This window comes from Haliaeetus albicilla, chromosome 8 (genome assembly GCF_947461875.1).
Source record: "Haliaeetus albicilla chromosome 8, bHalAlb1.1, whole genome shotgun sequence".
NCBI classification, from domain to species: domain Eukaryota; kingdom Metazoa; phylum Chordata; class Aves; order Accipitriformes; family Accipitridae; genus Haliaeetus; species Haliaeetus albicilla.
In genome coordinates, this window is record NC_091490.1 from 31171155 (window position 1) to 31184123 (window position 12969).

Below are 12969 nucleotides of genomic sequence, written 5' to 3' on the forward strand. Positions count from 1 at the left end.
GGCGCACCTGCCGCGGCGGGGGGGAGCGCGGGGCTTTCCCATCCGGTAAGCAGACACGTTTTGGAGGAGCAAGAAATGAGAGTGCTGGAAGAGACCCCGCCATCACGAACGGGGAGGGACTGTGGGGTTCCTGGGTAGTGTAGGTACCTGCCCTTACAGCAGTTGTAGGACACGCTACACCTGAGGACAAGTTTATTTAAGCCAGATGGTTAGAAACAGCGCTTACGCTAATCTTGCGTTCATTGCCTCTATATTAAGATTCTGTTCTCTAAATCAAGCTTACAGGTTACTCTTGTGTGTTTGTTTCCTGGCAAGGAGCGCTCAGAAAGCAGCCACATCCTTTGCCTCAAGGAGCGAACAGCGTGACCAGATCACCTTCGAGCGGGGTTGAAGATGTCTGTGTACATTCAACGTCAAGTGACAGCTAGTCTGGTAGAACATTTTAGCTCACACTCTGCACTGAGTCCTTTTAGAACATCAAATGATCCTCCAATTTCTAATTAAGCTTCGGTTGGGGAATCTACCACGCTTTTGTGAAGTACGTGATCAGCACCTATTTTAGCAATATTCTTGAAGTGTACTATTATAATAGATGGATAAAAGAAGGAATGCCGCATTTGAGGATTTTTTTTTTTCTTTCCAAAAGGAAGTAGAAAATACAGCACCTAAATTTTAGTAAGCACTCAGAAGACACTTTTAGATGAGGAAAAAACAATCTGGTAAATTCCTTGCACAGTAATACATGCTGTAATATGGTTGCTCAGTAACACTGTTGGTATCAGTTGATAGAGTTACTCTGAGTAGAGCAATTCCAAAATAGAACAGTTTCAGAACTTGGCCTAAAATACAGGTGAAAATTTAATATATGCCAACTCAGAGTATTATTACACATTTTTATTTTGACCACTGACAAATAGCTATCCTTCAAATCGATGCTCTACTCCGCATGACTTAAAGAAGCATTATTTGTTAAAAAGTGTATGATACCTGCATAAGATAACCTCAGATTTTAAAAGTTAAGTGTGAGTTTATCAGCTGAATCTAGCTGTCAGAGGACATTAGACACTAACCCAAATGTTTTCTGGTTGGGCTTCATTTTGGTGAATCTGTTCAAAGAAATGGAGGTTAAACAGCTAACCCCTCTTTCTCAAACTCTTCTCAAAAATGCTTTAACAGGTGAATGATTGCAGATGGTAGCAGGTGATTTAGTACCAGAGCTGCTCCACATGACAGGCACTGGGTGTTGTGGTGTGCTTTTTAAGAGCCTGTTGTGACTAAGCTCTTTGGTCTTAAAATTGTGCTCATACTTTTTTTCTTTCAGCAGAATCCTGAAATGTTGAAAAATGGTATGTGCTTCAGAGAGAGATTCTTACAGGCTTGCAAACCAAAGTCAGATTTCAAAGTGTAAGCAAACAGAATCAACCATGTTCACTGATGCTACCATCTTTCTAAGGTCCTTCAGAATTATCTGAAGGTGGCATAGTTTTAATACTCATCATCTTGTAAACAACACATTTGCAATCTACTGGCCTAAATTTGAAGGTGTAGGAGATTTTTGAGAAGGTTTTGTGTTTACCCTGAAAAGACCAAGCAAATTTTGCAGAATTAAATGACGTAGTACAGCTCCATTTCCGTTTCCATTTACTACTGTCGTCTTTTTATACCCATCCACACTGTTGATAACCTGCAAGCTTTTCGGGATCATTCACATCAGTCAGATATATTTGCAATACACATCTGCCTAGGGTTACCAACTAACATAAGAAGATGTATTTCCAAATAATTTTTCTTTTGAAAATTAAAACCAATTATTTAAATGCCTATTAGGAACACTTTTAACCCAGATATTTCATATACAGGGGTTTAGACTGTATGCAGGAAACTACTCACACAACTAAACATTCACTGTAGAGACTGCTTGAAAAATAATGATTAGAGAACCAGCAAAAAATAACCATAATAATTGAATCCATTAAAAAAGCCAAGAGAGCACATGAGAAAATTCATGCAGCCAACAAAATTAACTTGCATACAGGGGTTTTATGATTAATGAAGTATTTATTGACAGTGGCTTGAATTATTTTAGCCAATGCAAGGAGTTTTGGGTTCATGGCAACTTCAGTTTTAAACATCTGCTATTTTCTTAATTAAATATGTTTAAGAAAATTATTACAAAAGTCCATTTCTGGTATTTTTGGAACTTACCCAGTAAATGACTGCTGAGTAAACAAGCTGCTAATCTATAATATCTGAAAAGTAGATTTCAGTCGCTAAGCATGCTGCAGCACTGTTCTGTTAGCACCGCCTTGCCTTACCTAGGAAAATTAAGATACTTCTGACTTGAAAATCCCCCTTCAAATCACAATCGTGCAGTCAAACCTGTTGCAAAGGTGGTGAAGATTAGCCTAATATCATCAAGGGGTCAGTAACAAAATTAATTTGGATCATTCCACTAGGAGTGCATGTCAGGTTCCACTATATTATTTATTCTTAATTTATGAAAATGTTTTTTACTCCCTGGGTACACAAAGACTGTGACTTGATCCAGTCTGTTTCTTTAAACTGTGCTTTCCTAGTTGTTTCCTCATCTTTAAAGTTACTTTCTAATTTCATGGGCTTTTTTTTTTTTTTTTTTTAAGATGACATGATAAATTAGCTTGCTTAGGATGAATGTTGCTAGCACTAAGCTGCATTATGTTGTCAAAATTCTGCCATATTCCTTGCTATTTTTCTATTTGTGCACAATTCTTGAAAGAGGCGTTCTTTTTTTTTATAAAAACCCAACAACATTGTGTTCAGGAAAGTGTCAAGTAAGTCAGAGCACAATTATTTTTAAGAAACACTGTTTTGCAGTCTAGGCTGCCATTGAATGAAACCTTTTTGTGTTGCTCCACGGTTTGTGGAATCAAATTGAAGAGTTCCTACTGATTTCAGGGGGGTTTGGAATAGACTTTTGATAAATGAAATTTTATTTCTTCAGGGTTCCAATGGACATATTTCCTCACCTTCAAAATCCAGTTTGCAGAAAGCTACGCCTCGAGCCTTTGTTAGCACAGATATGCCCTGAACAGACATCCTGAAAGGAAGACAGACTCATGAAGGCACATAAGCCTATAACAGAACCACTGAAGCCAGTGTGAGTTATTCCATTTTCTTTCGGTAAAGAACTTGAGAACAGAGACACATATTCTCACTGGTATTAGTCAGACCTATCAAACAAAATTTTCAGTAAGAAGAAACTTTGTCATTTCTCCACTTTTTGGTATTTTTTCATTTCTTTCTGTGGAGACAAATCATGCACAAGAAAAAATTGAATTACATTATATTAAGTGGTATGATACAGCCAAACAGGGTAAAGATACCTCAGATTTGTTTTTATCTTAACTGGTCTCTTTAGCCTAAAGCGGTATCATACGTGTATTTTTGACATAATTCACTTTGAGACTTAGAGGAATTGTGAAAAGAATGTCAGAGTATATGAGTAGAAACTGACATTCCTACAAAGTTTTATTAAAAATCCTGTTCTTTCATGGGTTTGTAAACTTTTGTATAAAATGCATTCTGATAAAATGTTTTAATAATGCTGTATTGAATATCTTTCTTTGACCCAATTTATTAATAATTATTTTAGAGTCAGGCAAATCATTAGGCTTGCTGTACCTGTGGAGATGTATTAAATATTCACTAGCATTTAAAGCTGTTTCATAAAATGTATCTTTATTATAAGCATAATTCTTTTTCATTCACACATTGATAGTCATCAAGACTGCAAAGTGCATTTGTATGGTAAAAGTCTTACTAGTTGAAATATATATAAAATTATATATATACATGAAATAAATACATATTTTACCAAGACTTCATATCCTGGCACTGGTGCTGCTGAGGCACACCACTCCAAGTTGAGGAAGGGAGTGCTGCCAAAGGACAGACATGCTGTGAAATTTAAGAATGCAACTTGTCATGGGGTGCGGCTTCTGGCAAAGCCTAGAAATACCAGTTCTAACCAATATTTCACACTGTCAAAGATAAAAACAAATAATAATTTTTTAAGCTGTATTGCCAAGGCTGGCAAATGTAGTGTTTAGTGCAAGAAAGGTCTAATTCCCATTAATTCTGTTTTGCACTAACGTGCTAGGCACTTCTTTGTAGGGTAAAGGCTTCCTTAAACTTTATGGCTAGTGTAAACTGATCATATTACAAATTGAAAGGAGGTGTTTCTCTATGAGAATAAGATGGACTATTTTTTTTTTTTTTAAATACAGTACTGCCATGTGATATACTTTCATCCTAAGAGGAAATTTAGGAGATGGCTGAGCAAGCTTTGCAGTCACTGTCTGAAAAGGAGTGACAATATTGCCCTGAATCTGGGCATGCTGCTGTTTCTGGGGAAGGGGAGATAGATGCAGGTAACAAGCAGCATAATAAAAGCTGGCTGCATACCTTAGCAACTGGACTGGCCCTAGTAGATGCTTTTTAGGACTAGAAGTGTGTGATTTGTCTATGCACTGATTGATGTATGAAAAGTTCTGGGCAGAAAGCACATACATGATTTAAAAGCTTATATCTTTTATTCACAAAGCACCCAAGTAAATCATGTAGAAAATACAACCTCAGGATTTTTATTTATTTATTCTTTTTTTGCAAACTTACTGTTTCAAACAGTAAGAGAACAGACCTACTTTCTGTACTGGTTCTTCATGATAACACTTCCATGAAGATATCAGAGGTGAAAAAGAATCCGCTTTTTGAGCTTAATAAAAAGATAGATTATTTAATGAGCAGGCCTAAAATTGGTAGAGCCTTTGAAAATAGTCTGACAAGGAAAATCCTTCCTCAGTTTGTTTTGAAAAGTGCATTTTGTTTCATGACAAATCTGAAAGGGGCAGAGTGAGATGGGAAACTGCAATTCCAGAAAAAGAAATCAATTTTCATATGCAGATATAAACAATAAAAGATCACATTTTGCTTCATTTTCTTGGATAATTATCACTCAGAGGTTTTTTGTTAGTTTCTCCTGTTCAGTACAAGCTTCTGCATGCTTGAAAAGCAGAAAGTTTTATACTGGGACATTTGACAGATGTGAAGGATTTCTTGCTTCCTATGCTGTTTATAAACATTATTGTATCAAAATTTGTTTTACTAAGGGCAAACATTACCTCTGGAAAGAATTCAGCTTTCATGAGAAAGAAAGTAGTATTTCAGGAACAATCTACAGAATTTCCATTTTCTGAAGGTACATTACGCAGATCTCCAAGGTTACATGCTCTCCAAGGCACATTACTGAGTATGTGCAAGGTTTCCATTTTCCTGACAGGAACAATTACAAATGCCATGCAAGAATAATTTCATACAAAGAACTGAAACATACACCAGAAATTCTCTTAGGTAGCAGTTACAAATGCTTATGCTAATGCTACAGTTGCAAAACAAAAATACTGACTAGTAAACATAGGTATTTATAGTTATCTTAAAACCTAATTATATGATTTTATAACAGGGCACTAAGTAGGTATTATTTGACATGATAATAGTTACCTTCAAAGATTTAGCATACCTTTTAAACTGTTTGTTTGGATACCAGAACTCTCCATCCTGTGTTTGCTCCAGTAACACTAGCAAAAGCTGCCAAGTGTCCTGTTAAGACTGCCACACATCATGCTAGCACTTCTTATTAAAAAACAAAAGCATGTGGAAAAAAAAAGCTTGCTTTGATCCTCCGACACCTGCAAAGCTGAAGAGTCAATGCAAGTTCACTATATAGGAATGGATTCCTGCTTTTTTTGCTGACTCGGTATTTGGTTTGTAATTCTTAATGAAGTGATAGTATATGCAGAATGCTGAAGTGCTGTGTTAGTCTTTTATAGGAATATTCAAAAAAGATACTTTAAAGTATACCTTGAAATACAGCACTATGAATAAAACATGCTTTTTCAACAATCATTTTGTTTCAAGCAGAGGATATGCTAGCACCATAGATTCATTTTCAATTTTGCTCTGGACAGCTCCAGGATATTTTGGCACTTTTTCCACCATTTTTTCCCTCAGCTTCTGTGTCTGTGGAGTGAGGAATAACCAAGCAGAACACTTCTTTAATAAAGCACAGAACTAGAGCAGGGAAGATACGTAAGTGCTAACATAACTTACTTGAGCCAGCCTGTGCTTGCATTGGAGGTTACCGACATTTGAAAGTAGGTTAGTAAAAAGGTACACTCAGAGATGATAAAGGTCTTGCAGCATGTGATCATAAGCCAAGGTTAATGGAAGAGCCTTTCCCATCATTTGTTTGTTTCACTGGACTTTAGTCTATTTTCTGTCATGTTCCACTGGATTTTGTATTCTTTAAGGTTAACCTCTTGATATTCCGCCCTGCCAACTATTTGGTGCAACAAAATTTTCCCATGAAAAATACCATCTCATCAAAACAGTAATGGTTTTTAGAAGCAGCACAATATACCAGCAACAAAGTCAACAGGAAGCCTCCTTTGGTTCAGAATGGAGTTTGTGATTCATACAGAGAAGAGAAACGTAAATCTAGCTGGAAAGTGAGAGATCCCATTTCAAGTCTATCTTCTGCCTGACTCTGGAGAGGGCCTTGAAGCTACACTGTCTACGTGAGCTCCTTAGCTAATGGCTACTGCGGGCTATGCTACAGTATGCAAATTATTTCCAAATGCAAAATAACACTGGGTTTTCAAAACAGAGTTGTTCTTTTCTATGCAGCAGTGCTGAGCAGATCCCTTCAACTTCATCAGCTTAAAATTAGGCAGGTCTTTAATTACCTGAGAAGGTAACTGCATACTGCTTCCATGTTTCAAGCTTAGCTGTTCTTAGGAGTTCTGAGAGAACCATTGCAAATGCTACTTTCTTGTAGTACAAATATTTTATAGTGCTGAAAATGGTGTCCCATCCAGCCACAATAACAACAGTATCCCTTAGCCAAGTATTACTGAAGAGCGGGGATTGAAGAGTGATGACTACCATGACTTCAGGCAGAGGTAAAGTAAACCCTTCTGGGTTTGGGTTGTTTTCCTTTTTTGTCATTATCTATCTCTTCTCTAGCCACTCTTCTCCCTTATTAATCTCCAGGCAAGCATATAGGATGTTCACATTTTCAAAGTGTTCTTCAGTTTTGGGTGTTTTACTTTTTTGTGAAGAAGCTCATGTGAAGCCTCCCACACATTAGCTATACCAGCTTCTGAAATACAATGCAGTATTTCTCAAACATTGTATTAAAATCATAGAACTGTTCAGAAGAACATAATACTAACAATGCTAACTCAGGATAATAAACCAATGTCAATTTTATTTTGTCAAGAAATCAACATTCTATAATAAAGTGTTTAGTAGGGCAGCTTGTGAGTCAGCCACTGTGAAGTTAAAGCCAGCAGTTGTCTTGAGCTGCAGCATTTCTTAGCTACTTAAAGTCTCTCCTGGACCCATTTTTAAACCTCAAAATATTTTCTTCTTGTGCCATTGTACACACCAATATCTATTAGTTTCCACATTTAAATATAGCAGCATAAACTTTATACGCATTCAAATGTATAAAATACTAACAAACCCATTTCAAAAGGTAATGCACCACAATTCTAATGTAAAGAGAACTTATGTAAATACAGAATCATGGAAACAGACTCAGAATTATGGAGGTAGGAAGACACCTGCCAAGGGCTTTAGTCCAACCTCCTGCTCAAAGCAGGTCCGTTTGCCGCAGGTTCCTCAGGGGTGTTCCTGGTAAAGTTTTGGATATCTCCAAGGATAGAGGTTCCACAGCCTGAGAAACTTGTGCCAGTGTTTGACAGCCTTCTGGTATTTTTTTTTTCCCATCCTTGTATTACTGGAGTTTTCCATGTTGTGACTTATGCCCAGTGCCTTTCATCCTACTGCTGTGCACTTCAGAGAAGAGTCTGACTTTATGGTGTGTCTTCCAATCAGGCAACTGTAGACAGCAATAAGTTCTTCCATGAGTTTTCTTCAGCCTGAACAGACTCAGCTGTCCCAGCATCTTCTAATACATCCTGTGCCTCAGCCCCTGGGCCATCTTGTATGCCTCTGCTAGACTCACTCCACTGTGTCTGTGTCCTAGTGCACTGAAAACCCAAACATGGGCGTAGTACTCCAGGTGTGATCTCACAATTGCCAAGTAGAAGGGAAGGTTCACTTTCTTAGACCCTTTGGCTACACTCTCACCAACACAGCCCACTTTGCAGCTGACCACATTCTCTGCAAGGGCACACTGCTGTCTGATGTTGAACTTGTCCACCAGGAGCCAAGTCTTGTTCTGCAGTTGCTTCCCAGCCAGTCAACACCCAGGCTGTACCGCTGCACAGTGTTATTCCATCCCAGGGGCAGGACTTCACATTGGGTTTATTTGAACTTCATGAGGCTTCAGCTGACTCACATCATAGGACTGCTGAGGTCCCTCGGAATAGTATTGCTGCTCTACAGGGCATCTGCCATTTCTCCCTGCTTGCTACTACCCATGAACTTGCCCAGAGTACATTCTGTCCCATCATCCAGGTCGTTAATAGAGATGCTAAACTGAATTGGCACCAATTTCAGTCCCCAAGGGACACCACTAGTATCAGGCTGCCAGCTGGACTTCGTCCTGCTGACCATTACTCTTTGAGCCCAACAGCCCAGGCAATTTTAGACCCCTCTGATAATCTACTTACCAAGTCCATATCTCACAACTTTGGCTATGCTGTAGGACATCACACCAAAGGCTTTACTAAAGTCAAGGTGAACAACATTTGTTGTCCTCCACTTGGCCACACAGACAGGCATCTCATAGAAAGCAATCAGGTCAGCTGGGTATGATTTCTCCCTTGGAAAATTCACACTGCTTGTTCCCAAACTTGAATTGCTTTTCATGTGCTTGAAAGTCTTTGAGGAGGATTTGTTCATTAACATTCCCACAAACTGAGGTAAGCCGACTGGCCTGTATTTCCCCAGATCCTCCTTCTTGCCCATCTTATGAAGGCACAAAGGAAGGGCACCCGAAGTCACAGATGAGTTAAAATTTACTGAGGAAAGAACAGTCAGGGACAGGAGTAGACAGTGGAACTTAAGATACCCACACAGTATCTCTTTGTCCTCTAATTCACTATCTAAATAAAGGGCTTCAATAAGCCTTTCTTCACTGTCCCTTCTCTAGCTCTTGCAGAATTGCAGCTACAAGCTATTTTCCAGTCTCACAGGAATGAGTGCTCACTGCAAAAGCTTCTGCAGACAAAACAGTCTGTTTTCAGGAAAAATGCCACTCAGGTAATAACACCTAGCATCTCTTCCTCAACCTATGTTTTTCACAGGCAGAGACAGAGTGAGCTTCATAGCCTTTTAAAATCATTTTGGGTGTACCACTTTGATGGGTCTCCACCTCCACCTATCTGGAAAGGATCATGCAACTTAACCATTTTGGATCTGTGTTTCTGGCCAGTAGCCCCAGTTCTCTGTGTTGAGAACAGGTCCAGTTTAATTTGACACCCATAAATCCATTCATTGCAGGGATCTTTGAAGGGCAAGCTGATTGAAATAATTCAAACATCACCTTCAAAGCTTTATTCTTCCATCTACAGTTGCAAAGCACACAGGAAAAAAGGGTAAACCAAAAATCAATAAAGATTAATAAATATACTGTTGACCTAACCTTTAATCCCTCTTCACACAGCTGCCCAGTTAGCTGCCCATTTACATTGGAGAAAACAAGCTGATCTGTTGCTATTTATGCGAGTCTTGAATTTCTGTCAATAACCACTGCCAATGCATAGGTAGCTGCTTCCCAATGTACTCCCTCTTGTTTCAAGTTTTGAAAACTAATAGTTTAACATCTTCCTTATTTTTCCCCAAGAACAAGCTTGGGATGAATAAACCATTCTAGCCCAGACTGAACCAAATAGATAGCTCCATTCCAAATCATAAGCCTTTTGAACCTTTTTTCTCTCAGGAGCATTACCTATGCCATTATTTATCTTCTTTCTGCACTTTCTCTGATTTAATGCTATTCATTCAAGCAGGATGCTATCACAGAAGGTTTGAACTGTACGCACAGGAACAAATACCTCCTGCTTTCTCCACAAAAAAACAGCTGACTGGGTTTCACAGTTTAGTTACAGAGCTTGGACATCTAAATGGAAATTTATTCCAACTACTTAATTAGTATTAAAAGGTTACATTTCAAATATAGGCTACCCATTGTCATTACATGTAGCAAAAAGAGACTTTCCCGTGCTAGACAAAAGCTTCTAAAGCCTGTCTCACTTGTTAATTTGGGATTATCATAAACTTTTAGTCCCTGCGTATAGCAAGTAATCAGCTGGTGTTTGTCAGATACTGACAGAGCTTTGCTTTTGAACAACTCACAAGCTGCAACAATCTGATCTGTGAATCTTCCATGAAAGGAAGAAAAAAGCCAGAAGCAAAAATCCATTTATTAAATGCCTACAGGTGTTTCCATAGTGCTGTACCTGAGATGGTGTTTCAGAAAATTCTGCTGTTTCCATGCATGCCCTGAAGGATTGTTTTGATGACCCTGTCAAGGATATTAATCATGTATGGCTGATACTATACAGAGGAAGGGTCCACTGTAGTTGCAGTAAATAATTCCACTTCTTCCCTTATTTTGAGTGTTTTGCTCAAAATGTACCACATCAACTCATTGTTGAACAGTTAACACAGCAAGCCTCAATGGAGAGTACCATATTATTAAATGCAATATATTTCTTCTAAACCTGCAATTTTTCATTGATAAATGAGTTATCCTGTGTTTTAACTAGCCACTCCTAGGACATTGATAGGTATTTTGAAGAGGACCTCTCATAGGTCAATGTATTTTAGGCACAAAATTTTTCCTCAATGTGTATGTTTAAGAACCCATTTTGAACTGCAGCTTGAGGGTGCCTCAAGTTTGTTGCTGCCCTCAGCATTTATAAATGCATTATACTCTCTCTGACTGGAAGGTGATTTCATACATTTGTGGAACAGGATGGTCATTTATGTTTTGGACATCTTGTATTAAAACACAGGTGTATGGAGATTTTCTTTAATAAAATAAATCCTCTTTGTTCCAGCAAGGCAGAAAAAAAAAAAATCCATGAAATTTTGTTTAATATTCTGTTCTTTAAAAGAGCCTAAAGTTTCCTGAACCTTTCAGAGCCATCCCAGCTCACCATTTGTAATGCTTTGGGACTTTCCCATGTCTCCGCAAATTTGATGTCCTTAACCTTGAGTTTTCTGAGTAGGAGATTAAGCCTTATATCTAATGAAAAGTCAGTTCCTGTTCAGATAAGTACTAGCTCCTTTTTTCTCCTTAAATGGGGAAAAGATTGCCAAAAATGTAGGATATTGTTTTTTAATCATGTTTTTCTACTGTAGCCATCTGCATGACTCTCACAGTCCCAAAAAGCTAATAAAGTCTAAAATCAGCAAAATGGTATGCTCCGATATCTGCTATTTAGAAAAGGTTAGAACTTCTCTCAGAGTGGGTTTAAGTAACATTTCAGCTCCAATATTAACTTTCTGGAAGTTATACGAGCATTATTTCTTCACTAGTGTGAGCCAATATTTGATGTCTGCCCTGCTTTTGGATATTAAAAATCATTTTGCTTAACAGTATCTTTCTTCTTATCTTAAATTACAGCTGCTCATTTCCTGAAGCTTGCTCCTCGGTCCTACAGGAGTCAGATGCTGCAATAACCAGGGTCCCGTTCTTCCTGGAAGGTTTGCAGGCCATGGTAAGATACCAGCTAGATGTCTCACCTATTTCTAGCTCTCTTTAGAAGCTGAACTCCACTCACAACTGATACAAAAATTGGAGTCTAATCATACTGCAGTGATAGATCTTAACATTAGGAACAACTCTTTTTCTTGGATGTGCTAATCAATTGCAAGAGCATTCAGCATTCACTTTAATATCATCCTTCTGAAAGGAACAGGGGAAGTCTCAGGCAAAAAGGATTTCACAGTTTGCACTGGAGTCACATTTTAAAAAAAACAATGATTTCATCTTTTTAGATAAAAGCTTTGACTAGAGAGTTCAAAGGCAGAAAGCACTAGAAAGTACCAGTTAACAAGACAGTACAAGCCAGACCAATCTGACTAAGATTGGACATGCTGAGCAAGTAAAAAGACATTATCTAGAAATGGGGTCTCATGTAGGTGTTTCATTTGTGGACAGAGTTATGCTGACCCCCAACTGTAACATGCTGACCCCCAACTGTAACATCCAAGCAAGAGTCACATGTTTCACCTGCATCTTGCCTCAGGTCTAACAGCTCTTTTCATACATATGTGGCTTGCAAAGCCAGCTAGGTCCTCGGACCCACATCAACCAAACATCAAAGCACATATCTACCAAGAAGCAGGAATTTACATTCTATCTAGGTTTTAAAGTAACATTTAGAATCCCTTTTGACTTGATGTTTCACAGTAGAAGAAATATCACACATTTTCTGGTGTCCTTGCTATGAAAGAAAGCAGCCCTGTTTTCCATAAGCCCTTCAGAATGCGTTAGGAAGCATGTATATTTAATCTATAGTGAACCTTAATCCGTGTTTTGCATAGCTGTGCCGTACCATCTGCAATGTTAGACAATTACACCATGAAGTATTTTTTAAATTAACAGCCTGTCTGTTGCAGATAAGCATGAACGTAATCATGGTGGAAAAAAAACCAAGAACAAAAACCAACCCAACCACCTCGAAAGTCGTAAAAAGAAGTGCAATTAAAAGCTACAATTAACAGTTTAAACTTCATTTTAAATGTTATACTTTGTCTATAGGACATTTTTGATCTAGGAGGCATAAGACATGCTGTCTGTTTCCGTGCAAGAAATGCCACAAAGGAGGGTAGGGAGTCATGAATAAACCCCAAATTATGTCACTTCATCATATTTAGATTACTAAAGTTCTCAGTCCACTAGGATGTCTATCACAGACATGTCTATGACATAAAAACCTCAGTTCTACA

At 38.1% G+C, this 12969-nt stretch overlaps 1 long non-coding RNA gene across 1 annotated transcript; it reads left to right on the top strand.

Moving 5' to 3' along the window:
* The first annotated feature begins 336 nt into the window (after positions 1-336).
* Positions 337-11812, top strand: LOC138686301 (uncharacterized). Its single transcript, XR_011325637.1, has 3 exons — positions 337-538; positions 1325-1404; positions 11642-11812. It is a non-coding gene; the product is annotated as an uncharacterized lncRNA (long non-coding RNA).
* Positions 11813-12969: the final 1157 nt, after the last annotated feature.